At 40.6% G+C, this 18027-nt stretch overlaps 1 protein-coding gene across 3 annotated transcripts in view; it reads left to right on the forward strand.

Moving 5' to 3' along the window:
* The first annotated feature begins 2822 nt into the window (after window positions 1-2822).
* TESK2 (testis associated actin remodelling kinase 2) overlaps window positions 2823-18027 on the forward strand; it is a 131022-nt gene continuing 115817 nt past the window's right edge. The window contains exon 1 of one of the 3 annotated variants that reach the window (XM_029227992.1): window positions 2823-3129. The gene's annotated coding sequence lies outside the window, so the exon portion shown is untranslated. Of the gene's footprint in view, window positions 3130-13666; window positions 13695-18027 lie in introns of those variants that run through there. The other 2 variants (XM_029227995.1, XM_029227993.1) reach the window with 2 other exon arrangements.

Consider the following 18027-nt stretch of genomic DNA (forward strand, 5'->3'; position numbering starts at 1 on the left):
TCAGTGGACGTTGGAAGGAAGAGCTCCCATTCTGGTGGGTAGAATGAGGTAGGACAATGCTCTGGGGCAGTACTGCTATGGGGATGCAGAGGAGGGCAAGACACTCTGGTGGGCCTTTGACCTGGCAAATAGAATGCTTCCTCTCCTTTTTTTTCAGCTTCTGCCTCTTGAGGCTCACTCTAGCCCTTCCATATTTCTTCATCCTCAGCAGTCCAGGCTGCATTTCTGCAGCAGTCTCCTCCTTAGTCTCTCTTCTTTCAGCCTCTACCTCTAGTCCAATGGTGTTCAGGGCTTTTTGACTGTGACCTCCAGTAAGAAATACAGTTTACATTGTAGCATAGTAAATATAAATGTATGTATTTATTAACTGAAACAAATTTTATGATTCAATACTATTCTTTAAATTTTTTTTTTTTTGATGATGAGAAACAATGCTGTATTTTATTTTATTTATTTATTTATTTATTTTTGTGGTACGCGGGCCTTTCACTGTTGTGGCCTCTCCCGTTGCGGAGCACAGGCTCTGGATGCGCAGGCTCAGCGGCCATGGCTCACGGGCCCAGCCGCTCCGCGGCATGTGGGATCTTCCCAGACCGGGGCGCGAACCCATGTCCCCTGCATCAGCAGGTGGACTCTCAACCACTGTGCCACCAGGGAAGCCCTTATTCAATACTATTCTTACTAAGAGTTATGCACTCTGATATTTCCTATTATATTTTTTAAAATGCTTTGTGGCTATTGGTTCTGATCCTTCCACCACTTGGTTGCTCTCTGGAAGTATACCTTCCTGGGTAGACTTAGGGAAGCTTTACTTTTTCCTTACCTGGGCTTTGTATTCTAGACAGTGCCGTCCAGGGTTTCCCTAGAAGTAGCAGCGTCTCACTGAGGTCTCATTAGGTCTCTTCCAGTGCTAAATACAGCCCAAAAAATAATGTCATTTATCCACCAAGTGGATGTTTATTGAGCATAATACATACCAGTCCTGGTATATATTTGTCCTAAGCTAAGATGTGCAGTGGACTCCCATCTCTTAGCTCAGTCTAGCTGGGAAGAGGAGACAGTTATCTGAAATAAAAGCATAATAAAAGGCTGGGGTGAGTAGAGCAGGAACTACTTCCTGTTTTGGGGTACATTCAAGGCCCTGGCCTAATCAGCAGACAGGTCATGAAGGGTGGGCCTTTGACACCTGAATAGCTATAAGGCAATCCTCATGTTTTCTTCCCCCTCAGCATTAGGGAGATTGATGAGAATGGAATGGTAGAGATGAGACCTGGGTCCAACAGAACCTGTTCAAAAAAACAAAACCCAAAAGTTCCCATGAAGGCTCATCTTCCTGCTGAAGCAGATACAAGGAACCCCTGTCTTTTACATCTTTTACTGGGCAGGTGATATATCTGGCATAATGGCACTATTTAATCTACTTGCTACCAGTGCTCTACTTACTTATCAACTACTTTGCATCAAGGTCTGTGGAAGACAGGTTTGCAAGGATGCCAGGGCTCCAACAGAAACATTAAATAGCAATGTGGAACAATGGTATTTGAACTGTCACCAGGTGGCAGCACATGATTTGTTGCCAGGAGAATGATACAGAAAAGGCTTGCCAAGGGGACTGGGTGATGGTGACCTCTTTTCTCCCTTTAGAGATCCTGTGAGCTATCAATCTTCCTAAAACAGTGTCCTGTAAAGGCTACTCTCCTGCTAAAGAACCTCTGATAATTCTTCCAGCATAAAAAAGAAAGGACAAGTTTGGCATTTAAGCTGAACCCACATTTAACCTCTTATCTCTGCCTTCTATCTCTTACCACACATCTTTCTTAAACTTTATTGCCACCAAAAATGCACACCACCTATACTCCAACTGTTCAAATCCCACTCATCTGTCAAGACCCTTCCAACAGGAGGCAAGTCTAAAGATGGCACAAAGGAGGTCTCTAACCCCAGGGAAGGTGGGTGCAGGAAGGCCATACTCCACTGTTTGCCTGCTCTTGCCCTGGAAGCTTCAATCTGCTCAGGCATGAGATCATCAAGGCTCATGCCTTGATGGCATGAGGTCCAGGCGTATGGAAAGCATGAGGAAATATGTGCCTGTTGAACAGCTGAATAGCATTCTTATTCCCTAACCTGTTTTCAAGCCAGCTCAAGTGTTAACCTCCTGGAAGAAGGCTTCACCAAATCGAATCTCTTAGCTTAAAGGTATTGCTCGCTCAGCATTTATACCCATTGCTCTTACTATCTCAAGTCGCTAATAATTGTTTATTTCAGTTTTCCCTCCACACTGTAGTGAGATCCTGTCCGACTCTGCGTTCATACGGCTTTTGCCTACTCAAGTCCTTATTCAGCAATATCTTCACCAAGCCAAAAGCCGCGCCAGTAGAATCCATTTTCTGTTGCCTCTATCAATTACCAAGCGCTTATATGTTTGGCATTTTGATTGGCCCATTTTGTGTTTACTCTCCCGCCCTCTGAGAGGCTCCTGGGCTCGGGTTTTCCCCAGGTGTATTCCCTCCTCCTTGGTTCCGCCCTTGGTTCCGCCTTTCCCGCACACTGCCTCTTCTGTTTTTACTTCTACTTCCTTCCTATTGGTTCCCTTCGTCCTCCGGAGTTGGCGCTTTGGGCTGATGATTGGCTTTTCTGAACGCCCATTGTGTCCACCCTCATACCACGTGGCATTCCTAGTGCTAATTGGGCAATTCCACTAGCTCGTTTTTCCAGTATTAACGATTGATTGGCTGCTCTGAGGGAGGGCTTGAGAAGAGGGGCGTGACTGTTGAAACCCCGCCCCTAGCTTCCCTGCCCGCCTGGGCAGGAGTTTCAGTCGCTCGCGACCGGGCAGCCTGGGGCTCTTCCAGCTGCGCTGTTTGGCTCGCCGGCCGGATCATTCTCCTGGCCTCGCCGAACAGGCGTGTGGAGCGGCCCCGGCTGCGGGGTCATGGCAGTAGCCTCCTCGTCCTCCGCCGCCGCTGGCCCAGCCGAGTCGCCGGCTTCTGCGCGAGGGAGCCCTACCGCCTCCGCAGGCTAAGAGCCGCTGCCGCCTCCGAGCTGTGAGGGCTACTATGCTCCCTCTTTGCCTCCGCCTCCCCCTCCCGCCCGCGCAGGCACCCCTCTGGCTGCTCAGTCCCGCCTCAGGTAACGCCAAGAGAGCGCGTGGGGCACTAACCCAGGGCACCCCGGCCCGCGTGCGCGGCTGCCGCCCGCCTGGGCTTAGGAGCTTTGGTGCTCCGGTCTTTTAGCACTGGCAAGACTCCTTCGCTTTCCGGAGCCTCCTCTCAGCGGCTGGGGACACTCCTCGACCCCTTCCTCTACTCTTTTCACTTCCCTCAGGGTCCCGGGACGGCTTCTTACCCCTGCCCCGCGCCTTCTCCCTCCCCACCGTAGAGGCCCGGAACCCGTAGAAGTTCCTTCGTATCTGGGACTTGGTCCCCGACTCCTTCAGGCTCTTTCCCCACTTCGAGACTCAGGACTTCTTCATTTCCTCGGAGAACTCCCGTTTCTGAGACCTCCAGCTCCACACTGTCAGCTCGCTCAGAGATCTGGACTCCCTTACTTTTCTCAAACGTAACACCCTCGAAAACACCCACTTCTACCCTCGAAAGATACTTCCCTCCCCTCAGACACTACTGACTCCTTTTTTTCACTCCTCACCTGTCATCCCTCCTCTCCGCATCTTTCCTTTTCCCTCCTCTGCCTTTTACCCTTAACTTTGAACACTCTGGACTAAGCCAGTATTCAGATTTAGCTAGAAGTGAAACCGGGTTTGTCGAATTTAAAAACCTTTCAATGTATCCCTCTGAAAAAAACTTTGCTAAATAATTTGGACTTTATTCTGTAGGTATGGGGAGCCATTGAAGCTTTTAAGCAGGAGTTTGGTATGGTTGATTATCTCTGGTGAAAATATGGAGGAAGAATTCAAAGTGAAGAGCGTGGAGGCAGAAAGCCTAGGTAGGCAGGAAAGTAGTGTGCTAATCCAGGTCAGAGGGGAATAGTGGTAGGAAAATGAAGAGAATGGCATGCAGTTCCATGAGGTTTCAAAATAGAGTTGACTGTATGATTCCATTTATACGAAATGTCCAGAGTAGGCAAAACTATAGAAACAGAATGTAGATTAGTGATTGCCTATGGCTGGAGTTGGGGGTACACACATGCAACAAGACCTAGGAGTAGGGTCATGGGGTATATACACTTTAACTTCATAAGATATCAGATTGTTTTCCAAAGTGGTTGCAGCAGTTTACACTCCTATAGCAGAGTATGAATGTTATCACTGCTTCATATTCTTATTAGTATTTGGTAGTATCTGACATTTAAATTTCTACCAATTTAGGGGGTATAAAAAGGTACTGTGGTCTTTATTTGCATTTCCCCAATTATTAATAATGTTGAATATCTTGTGTTACCCAATTTGGTTTCTTCTGTGAATTGCTTGTTAAGTCTCTTGCCCATTTTTCTACTTTGTGGGGTTTTTTCTTACTAAGTTCTAAAAGTTTTTTTTAATATACTTTGAGTACAATTAGTTACAAAAATTCTCTTCTGATCTGTAACTTGTATTTTCACTTTTAATAAATAGTATTTATTATGAAAAAAATAGAGTTGAGAGAATTAGTGGGGGATTTCTCACTTGGCTGATGGGATGGATTGATAGTGTTAATTGAAATAGGGAACATAAAGAAGCAATTTTGAGGGGGAGGTAATGTGGTTTTGGACAAGTTTAGTTTGAGGTGTTTTTCAGGTATCATTGTGGGTAGATGGAAATTTGGGTCTGAAAACTGGGAGAAAGTTTGGAACTGAATACATATATTTGAGGGTCAACAAAGAGTATATGGGGGATGTTTGAAGCCTTAGTATGGGATGGTAATACTGAAAGAAGAGAAGAAAAGGGCTGTGGACCAGAAGGAATATCATTGTTTGAAGGGTAATAGACACTGAGAAAGAGAGGTTAAAACAGTGGGACAAGAATTAGAACAGAATGGCATTATGATAGAAGCCAAAGGAAGAAAGGGTTTCAAGAAGGGAGAGGGCGACCATCAGTGTATGATGTGGTGTATGACCAGTAGAATGAGAATTAGGAAGAAACCACTGAATTTAGTAATTAGGAGATCACTTGCTTTCTTTGAAAGACACTTTAGATAGCGTGATGATGGGAATGATGGCAGTAGTCAGATCGTGATGGATTGAGGAGCAAATGTGAGACAGTAAAATTACTCTTTCAACAACTGTGGTTGTGAAGGAGAGCTGATAGTAGTGAAACACCTTTGTTGAGGTTATGCTATATGCCAGGTATCATAAAGATGCGTTATAGATCACAACAGCCTTGTTTATGTATCAGTATCCCTCTTTTACAGTTGGGAAGGCTATAGGCAAGAATTTGAAAAAGTCTGTCTAGCTCTGAAACCTGTGTTCTTTCCACTATGGCACATGTGTGTTTTTCTTTTTAGTATGGTAGGTTGAGGGGAAATTTTATTTAGGAGATACGTTGGGCATTTCATTCTTTGACACCAAAAGGATAGACATCGAGATGGATAATGATGTGGTAGGAGGGAAGGAAGGTGAGAGAGTTTAAAAGATGGTTTTATTTTGTTGATGTGATAAGTTATCTGTGGAGACGTCAATTATCTTTGGAGACTGAAGGAACTATGGTGAGTTTCTGGCTTGAGTATTATGGCCATGGAAATATTCAATGGAAAATGAAAGAGGAATGGATTAAGGATTCTTCTTTTAATTAATTAATTTATTTTTATTTTTGGCTGCGTTGGGTCTTCGTTGCTGCACGTGGGCTTTCTCTAGTTGTGGCGAGCGGGGACTACTCTTCATTCAGTGTGCAGGCTTCTCATTGCGGTGGCTTCTCGTTGCGGAGCACAGGCTCTAGGCGTGCGGGCTCAGTAGTTGTGGCTCGCAGGCTCAGTAGTTGTGGTGCACAGGCTTAGTTGCTCTGTGGCATGTGGGATCTTCCCGGACCAGGACTCGAACCTGTGTCCCCTGCATTGGCAGGCGTATTCTTAACCACTGCGCCACCAGGGAGGGAAGTCCCTGGATTAAGGATTAAATAAAAAAGATTGCTGACACATTTAAGCCAAGTTAAAGTTAGAAATATATATTTGTAGTGGGGCCCAGGAGCATGCATTTTCCACTCCAGCAGCCTAAGAGGAAGAAGGCAAAAAAGATGATTGGGTTGATCCAGAATTGGAATTTACAAGAAAGAAAGGTAAAATGGAGAGTAATTTTACATTGCTAGTGATAGTGTGGGAGGTATGATGGTATGATGCACTTTGAGCGTCAGAGCTGGGGCTGTGAGAAATAAAACCTTCTTTGGGGCTGGTGTATTTGGAAAATAAGGAGACAATCAGAAATGTGGTTGAAGACTAGGTTTTGTAAGAAAAACAGAATGAGAAAGCTGAGAGTTCAGTATAAATATAGTTTCAAGGTAAAGTAAAAAACAGTGTAGGGACTTCCCTGGTGGCGCAGTGGTTAAGAATCCACCCACCAATGCAGGGGACACAGGTTCGAGCCCTTGTCTGGGAATATCCCACATGCCGCAGAGCAACTAAGTCTGTGTGCCACAACTACTGAGCCTGCACTCTAGAGCCCGTGAGCCACAACTACTGAAGCCAGCGTGCCTAGAGCCCATGCTCCGCAACACGAGAAACCACCACAATGAGAAGACTGCGCACCACAATGGACTAGCCCCCACTCGCTGCAACTATAGAAAGCCCACGTACAGCAACAAAGACCCAACGCAGCCCAAATAAATGAATGAATGAATGAACGAATGAATAAATAAGTAAATAAATAAACTTTAAAAAAAAAAAAACCAGAGTGTAACTGTCTCAGTGCTGTTGAAGGGGAATAGACGTATAGATTATTGAAGTAGTGGGAGGTTAAGGGGCTATAAAGGATATTGATATGTCATCAGTATAGATGTCATAGTTGCCCACTATGAAGCGGGAAATGGAACAGAGAAGATATTGGGTCCTATATGTGGGGCTGCTCAGAACTAAGGGACCCAGAATTGAGTTGGACGTTCCTTGGCACTTGTTCAAAAGCAGTACTAGGTGGTACAGATATTTGTGTGTGAATTAATGTCGAGATCCTCAAATACTTGATGCCCTGGATGTATGATGTATTATTCTCTCAAACAGATGTCTATTTGGGATGGTCTGAAACACAGATCTTTTGTGATTTGGAATATGATAGGCCTGTTTAGCTCTGTTTAAGAGTGTACGTGCTGAGAAGCTAGACTAGGGACTCTCCAACCCAGTATCCCCAATGACATTTTGTACTTACGTTATTTGTAAAAAGTAAATTACACATTTACATATTTACATGTACTCATTCCCTGGCTTATTTAGAGTAGAAAGCTGACTTGCTTTAATGACTTTTTTCTCTATGTGAAAGTGTTTATAAATACAATCTTTGTGTCGTACATTTCATCTTTTCTGCAAAATGAATGTTGTGTTGGAATTTGAAATCTATGATAAGGGCTTTTATGAGAATTTTGTCTCCTTCTGGTAAATGAAGCCCAAGTATTACATTGTATAGTGTGGGTGATGGTGAATGTTTTGGGCCAACAATGAGTATTATACTGTTTTCCAAGTCATCATATGGAGATGACTTCAATGTAGTCTCACTGGTGTTATTTCTTCTGAGCACTCGGAGTGGTTGTTTCAGAGAAAGGCTTACTTGTGATAATTTTTAAATCTTACATTCCTGAAAATTTCAGAAAGGCAGTGTGATATAAGGAAAAAAGTGGAAGTCCTAACTGTCATCAACCCTGTTATGATTAGCTATATGATTGTAGGCAAATTTTTTATCCTCTGAGCGTTAGGTTTTTTTAAATTTAATTTTTGAATAGGTAATACATTCAAATGGTTAAATAAATAGTTGAATATTTATATATTTTATATAAACAGTGAAAGTCTCACTCCTATGCCTATTCCTCATCCACGCAGTTTCATGTCCCTTGCCCAACCACTTTTACTGGTTTCTTTACACTCTTTTAGACTTTCTTTAGGCAAACGCTTACAATTATGAATGTATTTTTCCTACTTTTCATGCAAAAGTTAGTCCATAGTCCCCACTGTTCTGCACCTTCAACCCATTACCCCCCAAATTTTTTTTCACTTAATGTATCTTGGAGACCTTTCCAGATCAGTACATAGAGAGTTTCTGCTTTTTTTCAAAAAATCTGCACAGTATTTCATTGAATGGATGTATCATAATTTAACTAGTTCCTTATTGTTGTACATGTGTGTTGCTCCTACTCTTTTGATATTGTAAGCAATTCTGTAATGGAGACCCTTGAACATGTGTCATTTTACATGTGTAAAAGGATATTTGTGGGATCACTTTATAGAAAGTGGGATTTCTAAGTCAAAGGATATATGCATTTATAACTGTGAAATATGTTGCCAAATTGCTTCCCTTTGGGGTTGCTCCAAAATGTGCATTGCCTGTTCACTCACCAACATTAGCTGTATCATAGCTAATACTTACATGGTACTTACTGTGTACCAGATACTGTTCTAAGTGCTTTATATACATTACTTCATTTTATCTTAATAACATCCTTTGAGGTAGGTACTGTTATTATCTCCATTTTTCAGATTAATAATTTGAGGAATAGAGACTTTAAGTGATTTGCCCAAATCATACAGTTACTGTGGCAGAAATTCAAACCAAGTATTCTGGCTTCAGGATTGGTGTTACTAAGATTATGTTTTACTGTTATCAAACTTGAATTTTTGCCAATCTGATAGAGAAAAATGATACCTCAGAGTAGTTTTAAGTTTTAAAATATTACGTTAAGGTTAAGGATCTTTTTATATTGTTTGATCACTCATGTTTCCTTTTCTGTAAACTACGTGTTTAAATTCTTTACCTGTTTTTCTTTTGAGTCATAGGCCTCTTTCCTATTAATTTCTAAGTTTCTCTCTCTTTTTATATATGATATAAATATGTATATATATTTATTTATGTATTGGTATATGTGTATTTATGTATATATATCATGTATACATGTAATAAGATAAATTTTTTTGTCTGGGGTATGTATTGCAAATATTTTCCCATTTTGACATTTGTCTTCTGACTTCTTTTATTCCCATGCAGAACTTTTAGATTTTTATGTAGACAGACTTATCAATCTTGTCTTCTATGGCTTTTGGATTTTGAGTTATAGTTAGAAAGACCTTCTTCATCTCAATCATTAGTTTTTTAATCTATCCAGTGGGAACAAGAAAATAGAATTATTGTGAAGGTCAAAGTGCTTTGTGAACTGTAAACTGTAAATCATTATACAGATGAAATATGGTGTTACTTATTAATTTGTCTTCTGAACAAATTGTATAGAGGTTGTCATCTCTTCTCCTGCATTAAATGGAATAGGATGACAAATTTTTGTTTTCTGCAGTGTGGGAAACTAGGGTGGTATTGATCTTGTGGTCAGTGTTTTTCTTGGACAATTTGCATGGGATCTTTTTCAAAAGTAGGCACAGTGGAAATCCTGAAGTATTTTTGCATACTTTAGTCTTTGTTGTTCTTTGTATTAGGTATAATTGGAATCTGACTAAAAGTTCTCAAAAATTGTTTTGCTTTCACATTAGCTATGATTGACAAATTTGCACATTATTTACTTTGCGTATTGTATTCTTACTGATTGATAGGAATTTGTAATTTGGGAGGACCCCTCACTTTTGTGTGTGTGTGTGTGTGTGTGTGTGTAAGATTATAAAATTAATGCATGTTCATTAAGGAGGAATTGGGGAATAGAGATGATTTTCAATTATTCAGATCTCCCCAAGATTCAAAGAGTTAATAGCCAATGTTAACATTTTGGACTCTCAGGATTCTTTTTGTGTATGTGTTTGCATTGTCATTACCAACTCCCAGGGTCTGGCATAGTGCCTGGCCCTTAGTAGGTGCTAAATAAATATTTGTTGACTGAGTGAATGAAAGAATGAATATGTTTTTACATAGGAAGTACGGAATCTCAATGTCTTACTTATTTTCATTTTTTTATCCACTGTAGATTTTGATTCATATAGTAGTATTAAAATTTGTATGCCATAATTCATTTGGAGGTGAGTAAGTTCAAGTCTAACCCTCACAGAGCTCAGAGTCCAGTGAAAGAGACAGATAAGCAACAATTAAAATACTGTGTGATAGCTATAATAACAGAGCTTTGTGGAAGGCATTATCAAAGCACAGAAAAAAGAGATTGAGGGGTCAGAGAACACTTCCCATATGAGATGATCACTGGAGAGCCATGTAGAAGAGGTCAAGAAGAACATGCCAGGGAGAAGGAATATTCCTTCTAGGTATTGAAGTGTGAGCAGGACTCTACAAGTAGTTCTCTATGTTTGGAGCAGATTGTGTCTGTGGGTAGAGGAATAGAGATAGATGAGGCCGGAGATGTGGGCAGGGGCCAGATAAGAAAGAGCCTTTGTATCACACATGAAAAGTTCTCAAAAGTTTACTTATTTTGGAGAATAGATTGGGAGAGGTGTGAGAGTGAAGATAGGAAGACCAAGAAGATGTTAACTGAGCACAACAGCTGGAATGAGATGAACATCACTTAAGCCAAGCTAGGAGGGGAAAGCTACACTTGAAAGGAGGGTTAAGTCTGGGGGCTAATGATTAGGCCAGTTTTAGTAGAGCAAAGTCTTTGAATGCCAAGCTAAGGAATTTTATGTGCAACAAATGTCACTGAATTTTTTTTTTAATTTAAAAATTTTTAGTTTTGGTTGCGTTGGGCCTTCGTTGCTGCATGTGGGCTTTCTCTAGTTGTGGCAAGCGGGGCCGACTCTTCGTTGCGGTGTGCGGGCTTCTCATTGTGGTGGCTTCTCTTGTTGCAGAGCACAGGCTCCAGGCGCACGGGCTTCAGTAGTTGTGGCACACGGGCTCAGTAGTTGTGGTGCACGGGCTTAGTTGCTCCGCAGCATGTGGGATATCCCCAGATCAGGGATCGAACCCGTGTCTCCTGCATTGGCAGGCGGATTCTTAATCACTGCGCCACCAGGGAAGCCGCCATTGAATTTTCTTTTTAACTGTCATGTGTGCTATGTGAACTGTTACAGGTTGCAGTTTGCTTCCTTCCCACTAGTCTGAAATGATGTTGAAATCTTTCATGCTTATGAAATAGTAGAGATATTATCAAAGACAATTGTATTTAAACAGAAGTGAAATTTCAGACTGGAATATGACCCTTTATTTGAAAAGTATATATGTGTATATATATTAAAGAACTATGAAAATAGGCATTGTTTGAAAATACCTTTTATAATAGTTATGTACTCTTTCCTTTGGATTCTTAAGACCAGATAACCCTCTGGCATGGTAAGGCTCTGGTCTTGTTGAAGCTTTACAAGTATAAGGAAATCACATTAAAAGTCCTCTTAAAGCTCCATAGTTACATTAGAGAATACATTTTTAACTGGAATTAGAATTTTTTTCCTGAATTTAAATCAGAAAGAAAATATTTTAAGGAAGCAAACCCCTTTCAGAAAAAAGAAATGCCAGGGAGTATGCTGTAGTTAATATGAATTTAGTCGAATTACTACAGGTCAGCTTTTATATTTGTATTTCTGTATATTAATAATTAAATGCTTTAAGAGACTCATTTTCATTATACATTGATTGTGAAATTATGTTCAGTTTGCTATATTTGTTGTCAATATAACATTACAGAAAGTTTAGAATAAGAGTAAAGAATAAGTCATACATTTTCTACCCAAAATAACATTATCACTTTGGTATAATTCCTTTATTTTTTCCAGTGCATACTTTTATATAATTATAATCATTGATTATTCAATTTTTATATTTTTGCCCCTCCCTCTTCGCACTTAACATATAAATTTCATCTCATGTAGTCTAAGCTATTGTAGTGGGAGGGATGAAACGGTGATTTTTAGTTGTTCTAGGCTTTTTTTTTTTTTTTTTTGCGGTACGCGGGCCTCTCACTGCTGTGGCCTCTCCCGTTGAGGAGCACAGGCTCTGGAGGCGCAGGCCCAGCGGCCATGGTTCACGGGCCCAGCCGCTCCGTGGCATGTGGGATCTTCCCGGACCGGGGCACGAACCTGTGTCCCCTGCATCGGCAGGCAGACTCTCAACCACTGTGCCACCAGGGAAGCCCTGTTCTAAGCTTTTAATCTTCATTTTTTAAACAAAAGTAATGCAAGGTCATTGTAAAAAAACTGAACAGAAACGTATTCCATACAAAAATGAGTCTTGGGACTTCCCTGGTGGCACAGTGGTTAAGAATCCACCTGCCAATGCAGGGGACATGGGTTTGAGCCCTGGTCCGGAAAGATCCCACATGCTGGGGAGCAACTAAGCCCATGCGCCACAACTACTGAGCCTGTGCTCTAGAGCCTGTGAACCACAACTACTGAGTCCACATGCCACAACTACTGAAGCCCGCGTGCCTAGAGCCTGTGCTCCACAACAAGAGAAGCCACTGCAATGAGAAGCCCATGCACAGCAAGGAAGAGTAGACCCTGCTTGCCGCAACTAGAGAAAACCCGCATGCAGCAATGAAGACCCAACACAGCCAAAAATAAATTAAAAAAAAAAGTCTTTCTTATAATCACCTCTTCCACCAAGATAAAGTTTAATATATGCATTCTTTTAAATTGTTTTTTTAGATATATACTAATGTTTACTATTATATTAAAAAATAAAAATACGATTGCACTATACATTCTATTTTGCCAACAGCGACACTGTCAAGTGACAATACCAATATCTTGGTATTGTCACTTGACAGTGAAACTTTGACATCTCTCCATGTTAGTATATATAGAATTTACCTCATTCTTTTTTTTTTTTTTTTGCGGTACGCGGACCCCTCACTGTTGTGGCCTCTCCCGCTGCGGAGCACAGGCTCCGGACGTGCAGGCTCAGCGGCCATGGCTCACGGGCCCAGCCGCTCCGTGGCACGTGGGATCCTCCCAGACCGGGGCAAGAACCCGTGTCCCCTACATCGGCAGGCGGACTCTTAACCACTGCGCCACCAGGGAAGCCCTGCCTCATTCTTTTAATGACTATATAATACATTATTTGGATGTACTCCAGTTTATTTAACCTACCCTATTGATGGACATTTGGATTGTCTCCAGTTTTTTTCTGTTACTGACAACATGTAAGTTAATACATTGTTGTACATTTATCTTATGTCTGCTTATAGTAACTCACTTATTTTGTTTGTTTGTTTTTGTTTTTGTTTTTTTTGCGGTACGCAGTCCTCTCACTGTTGTGGCCTCTCCTGTTGCGGAGCACAGGCTCCGGACGCGCAGGCTCAGCGGCCATGGCTCACGGGTCCAGCCGCTCCGCGGCATGTGGGATCTTCCCGGACCGGGGCACGAACCCGTGTCCCCTGCATCGGCAGGTGGACTCTCAACCACTGTGCCACCAGGGAAGCCCAGTAACTCACTTTTAATGGCTATAAAATATTCCCTTTAGTGGAAATAATACACTTGAGAGAGAAATAAGGTTGAAAAATATTTTTTGGTGAATATTTTTTGACAATACTTCATGTTATTAATTTTGTTTTGCCTTTTATCAGATTCCTCCTTTGACCTTTGTAATGTAAACTATAGAAGAGCCTACCCTAACCCCAGGAATCTAACTTCCTTTTTCTCTTGATTGCTTTCTTTGCCAGCCTCTGAAATAGACTTCTAACCACTTTATCAGAAGAGGTGAGTTGCCTATTTGACCTAAGTGGTCTTCTTAAAATCAAATAGGAAAATTTATCAAAATAAAGATTAACCTGGAAATTTATTTATCTATTTATTTTATTTATTTATTTTTGGCTGCATTGGGTCTTCGTTGCTGTGCGCGGGCTTTCTCTAGTTGTGGCGAGTGGGGGCTACTCTTCGTTGAGGTGTGTGGGCTTCTCATTGCGGTGGCTTCTCTTGCTGTGGAGCACAGGCTCTAGGCACGCGGGCTTCAGTACTTGCGGCTCGCGGGCTCTAGAGTGCAGGCTCAGTAGTTGTGGCCCATGTGCTTAGTTGTTCCGCGGCATGTGGGATCTTCCCGGACCAGGGATTGAACCCGTGTCCCCTGCCTTGGCAGGTGGATTCTTAACCACTGGACCACTAGGGAAGTCCTATCCTGGAAATTCATAATCCTCTTAGTACTTTAGCATCTCAGCTTATTTGAATGGGTCTAATATCAATTGGTTGATCTTGTGTCAAGTTTCATGTTCCAGCATAAAAAGTTTTAGATACATTTAGTGTACTTAGAAGATCAGAAACTATGTTTTTTATATCCAGATTATGGGAAATAATAATCCTACTCAATTCTGTCCTAGTTAGACCATATATGTAATATTGTGTACTTTTTTTGCTATTGTGTTTTAGAGGAGCTTTGACAGTTTGGAGGGCAATTAAGGCTAAACTTTAAAGAAGATAACCAGGGAGCTCTTGATGCCATGTTTCATGGGAAACTTGAAAGACTTGTGTATATGTGCCCTGGAGAAAACTTGGTAACTGAAAATGTATCATAAAGAAGAAAACCAGACTTAATTTGTTGTATACTTGCAGCATCCAGAACTAGGATTAAGGTTGGGCTGGGGAAGAGAGAGGAAAGGGAACTCATTTTTATTGAATGCTTACTGTGTGTTATGCACCCTGCCTTTTGCTTCATTTATGCATTTTTATCCTTTAATTCCTTAGTGTGTTGTCATTAATTCTCATTATAACTCAGTGAGATATAGTTAATATTTACCTCTATTTTATAAATGAGGGGGAGAAGTTAAGTAACATGCCCAAGATGATTCAGCTACTTAGCTGGAATCAGAATTTTTTAAACTTGTCTTGTTTAATTTATTTTGGTCACATACATATGTTTTAAATAATATGTAACAGTGTTATTTTAGAAAATTTTTTTTCTGCTCTCATTTCATGAAGTTTTATGTCTTGACATGCTTTTCCAATCTCAGTATCTTTGCCATCACTAGATCTTTTCTGAATTATCTAACACAGTTTGCCATGGTATATCATCTGCTCTTCCCTCTAAGCTCTTTTATTTTTTTATTCTAGCAAAATTTTTTTAAGTAGATCTTGAGATTTTTAACTTAATTGTGATGCCATTTATTTATTTATGGCTACGTTGGGTCTTCATTGCTGTGCGTGGGCTTTCTCTAGTTGTCGCAAGTGGGGGCTACTCTTCGTTGCAGTGAACGGGCTTGTCATTGCTCTGGCTTCTCTTGTTGCGGAGCATGGGCTCTGGGCGTGCGGGCTTCAGTAGGTGTGGAACGAGGGCTTCAGTAGTTGTGGCACTTGAGCTCCAGGAGTTGTGGCTCGCGGGCTCTAGAGCGCAGGCTCAGTATTTGTGGTGCACGGGCTTAGTTGCTCTGCGGCATGTGGGATCTTCCTGGAGCAGGGATCGAACCCGTGTCCCCTGCATTGGTAGGCGGATTCTTAACCACTGCGCCACCAGGGAAGCCCTGGATTCTTTTTTTTTTTTAACATCTTTATTGGAGTTATAATTGCTTTACAATAGTGTGTTAGTTTCTGCTTTATAGCAAAGTGAATCAGCTATACATATAAATATATCCCCATATCTCTTCCCTCTTGCGTCTCCCTCCCTATCCCACCCCTGTACGTGGTCACAAAGCCCCAAGCTGATCTCCCTATGCTATGTGGCTGCTTCCCACTAGCTATCGGTTTTACATTTGGTAGTGTATATATGTCCATGCCACTCTCTCACTTTGTCCCAGCTTACCCTTCCCCCTCCCCGTGTCCCCAAGTCCATTCTCCAGTAGGTCCACATCTTTATTCCTGTCCTGCCCCTAGGTTTTTCATGACCATTGTTTTTTTTTTTTTTTTTTAGATTCCATATATATATGTTAGCATATGGTATTTGATTTTCTCTTTCTGACTTACTTCACCCTGTATGACAGATTCTAGGTCCATCCACCTCACTACAAATAACTCAATTTTGTTTCTTTTTATGGCTGAGTAATATTCCATTGTATATATGTGCCACATCTTCTTTATCCATTCATCTGTCGATGGACACTTAGGTTGCTTCCATGTCCTGGCTATTGTAAATAGAGCTTCAATGAACATTGTGGTACATGACTCTTTTTGAATTATGGTTTTCTCAGGGTATATGCCCAGTAGTGGGATTGCTGGGTCGTATGGTAGTTCTATTTTTAGTTTTTTAAGGAACCTCCATACTGTTCTCCATAGTGGCTGTATCAATTTATATTCCCACCAACAGTGTAAAAGGGTTCCCTTTTCTCCACACCCTCCCCAGCATTTACTGTTTGTAGATTTTTTGATGATGGCCATTCTGACTGTTGTGAGATGATATCTCATTGTAGTTTTGATTTGCATTTCTCTAATAATTAATGATGTTGAGCATTCTTTCATGTGTTTGTTGGTAATCTGTATATCTTCTTTGGAGAAATGTCTATTTAGGTCTTCTGCCCATTTTTGGATTGGGTTGTTTGTTCTTTTGATACTGAGCTTCATGAGCTACTTGTAAATTTTGGAGATTAATCCTTTGTCAGTTGCTTCATTTGCAAACATTTTCTCCCATTCTGAGGGTTGTCTTGGTTGTCTTTTCATCTTGTTTATGGTTTCCTTTGCTGTGCAAAAGCTTTTAAGTTTCATTAGGTCCCATTTGTTTATTTTTGTTTTTAGTTCCATTCCTCTAGAAAGTGGGTCAAAAAGGATTTTGCTGTGATTTATGTCATAGAGTGTTCTGCCTATGTTTTCCTCTAAGAGTTTTATAGTGCCTGGCCTTACATTTAGGTCTTTAATCCATTTTGAGTTTATTTTTGTGTATGGTGTTAGGGAGTGTTGTAATTTCATTCTTTTACATGTAGCTGTCCAGTTTTCCCAGCACCACTTATTGAAGAGGCTGTCTTTTCTCCATTGTATATTCTTGCCTCCTTTATCAAAAATAAGGTGACCATATGTGCGTGGGTTTATCTCTGGGCTTTCTATCCTGTTCCGTTTATCTATATTTCTGTTTTTGTGTCAGTACCATACTGTCTTGATTACTGTAGCTTTGTAGTAGAGTCTGAAGTCGGGGAGCCTGATTCCTCCAGTTCCGTTTTTCTTTCTCAAGATTGCTTTGGCTATTCGGAGTTTCTTGTGTTTCCATACAAATTGTGAAATTTTTTGTTCTAGTTCTGTGAAAAATGCCAGTGGTAGTTTGATAGGGATTGCACTGAATCTGTAGATTGCTTTGGGTAGTAAAGTCATTTTCACAATGTTGATTCTTCCAATCCAAGAACATGGTATATCTCTCCATCTATTTGTATCATCTTTAGTTTCTTTCATCAGTGTCTTATAGTTTTCTGCATACAGATCTTTTGTCTTCTTAGGTAGGTTTATTCTTAGGTATTTTATTCTTTTTGTTGCAATGGTAAATGGGAGTGTTTCCTTAATTTCTCTTTCAGATTTTTCATCAGCGTATAGGAATGTAAGAGATTTCTGTGCATTAATTTTGTATCCTGCTACTTTACCAAATTCATTGATTAGCTCTAGTAGTTTTCTGGTAGTATCTTTAGGATTCTCTATGTATAGTATCATGCCATCTGCAAACAGTGACAACTTTACTTCTTCTTTTCCGATTTGGATTCCTTTTATTTCTTTTTCTTCTCTGATTGCTGTGGCTAAAACTTCCAAAACAATGTTGAATAATAGTGGTGAGAGTGAGCAACCTTGCCTTGTTCCTGATCTTAGTGGAAATGGTTTCAGTTTTTCAGGATTCTTTTTTTTAATTGACAAATAGTTTATCATCTTTTGTTTCTGAAGCCTTTTTTGTTATTATTATGAGAAAAATGTAACAAACACCCATCTACCCATATAAGAATTGTATTTAACAATTAACATTTTGTAAGATTTACTACATCTTTTTTTTCTGATATATTTTAACACAAGTATAGACATGATATTTCACTTCTATTTCTGTGTGCATCTCCAAAAGTAAGTCTTATACAATCTTAATATCATTATCACACTTAAATTAATAGAACTTTCTTTTATCAGCTAATAGTATTTCTTATTAAAA

The sequence above is a fragment of the Monodon monoceros genome, unplaced genomic scaffold (assembly GCF_005190385.1).
Source record: "Monodon monoceros isolate NGI ecotype Baffin Bay Population unplaced genomic scaffold, NGI_Narwhal_1 Super_Scaffold_18, whole genome shotgun sequence".
NCBI lineage: Eukaryota > Metazoa > Chordata > Mammalia > Artiodactyla > Monodontidae > Monodon > Monodon monoceros.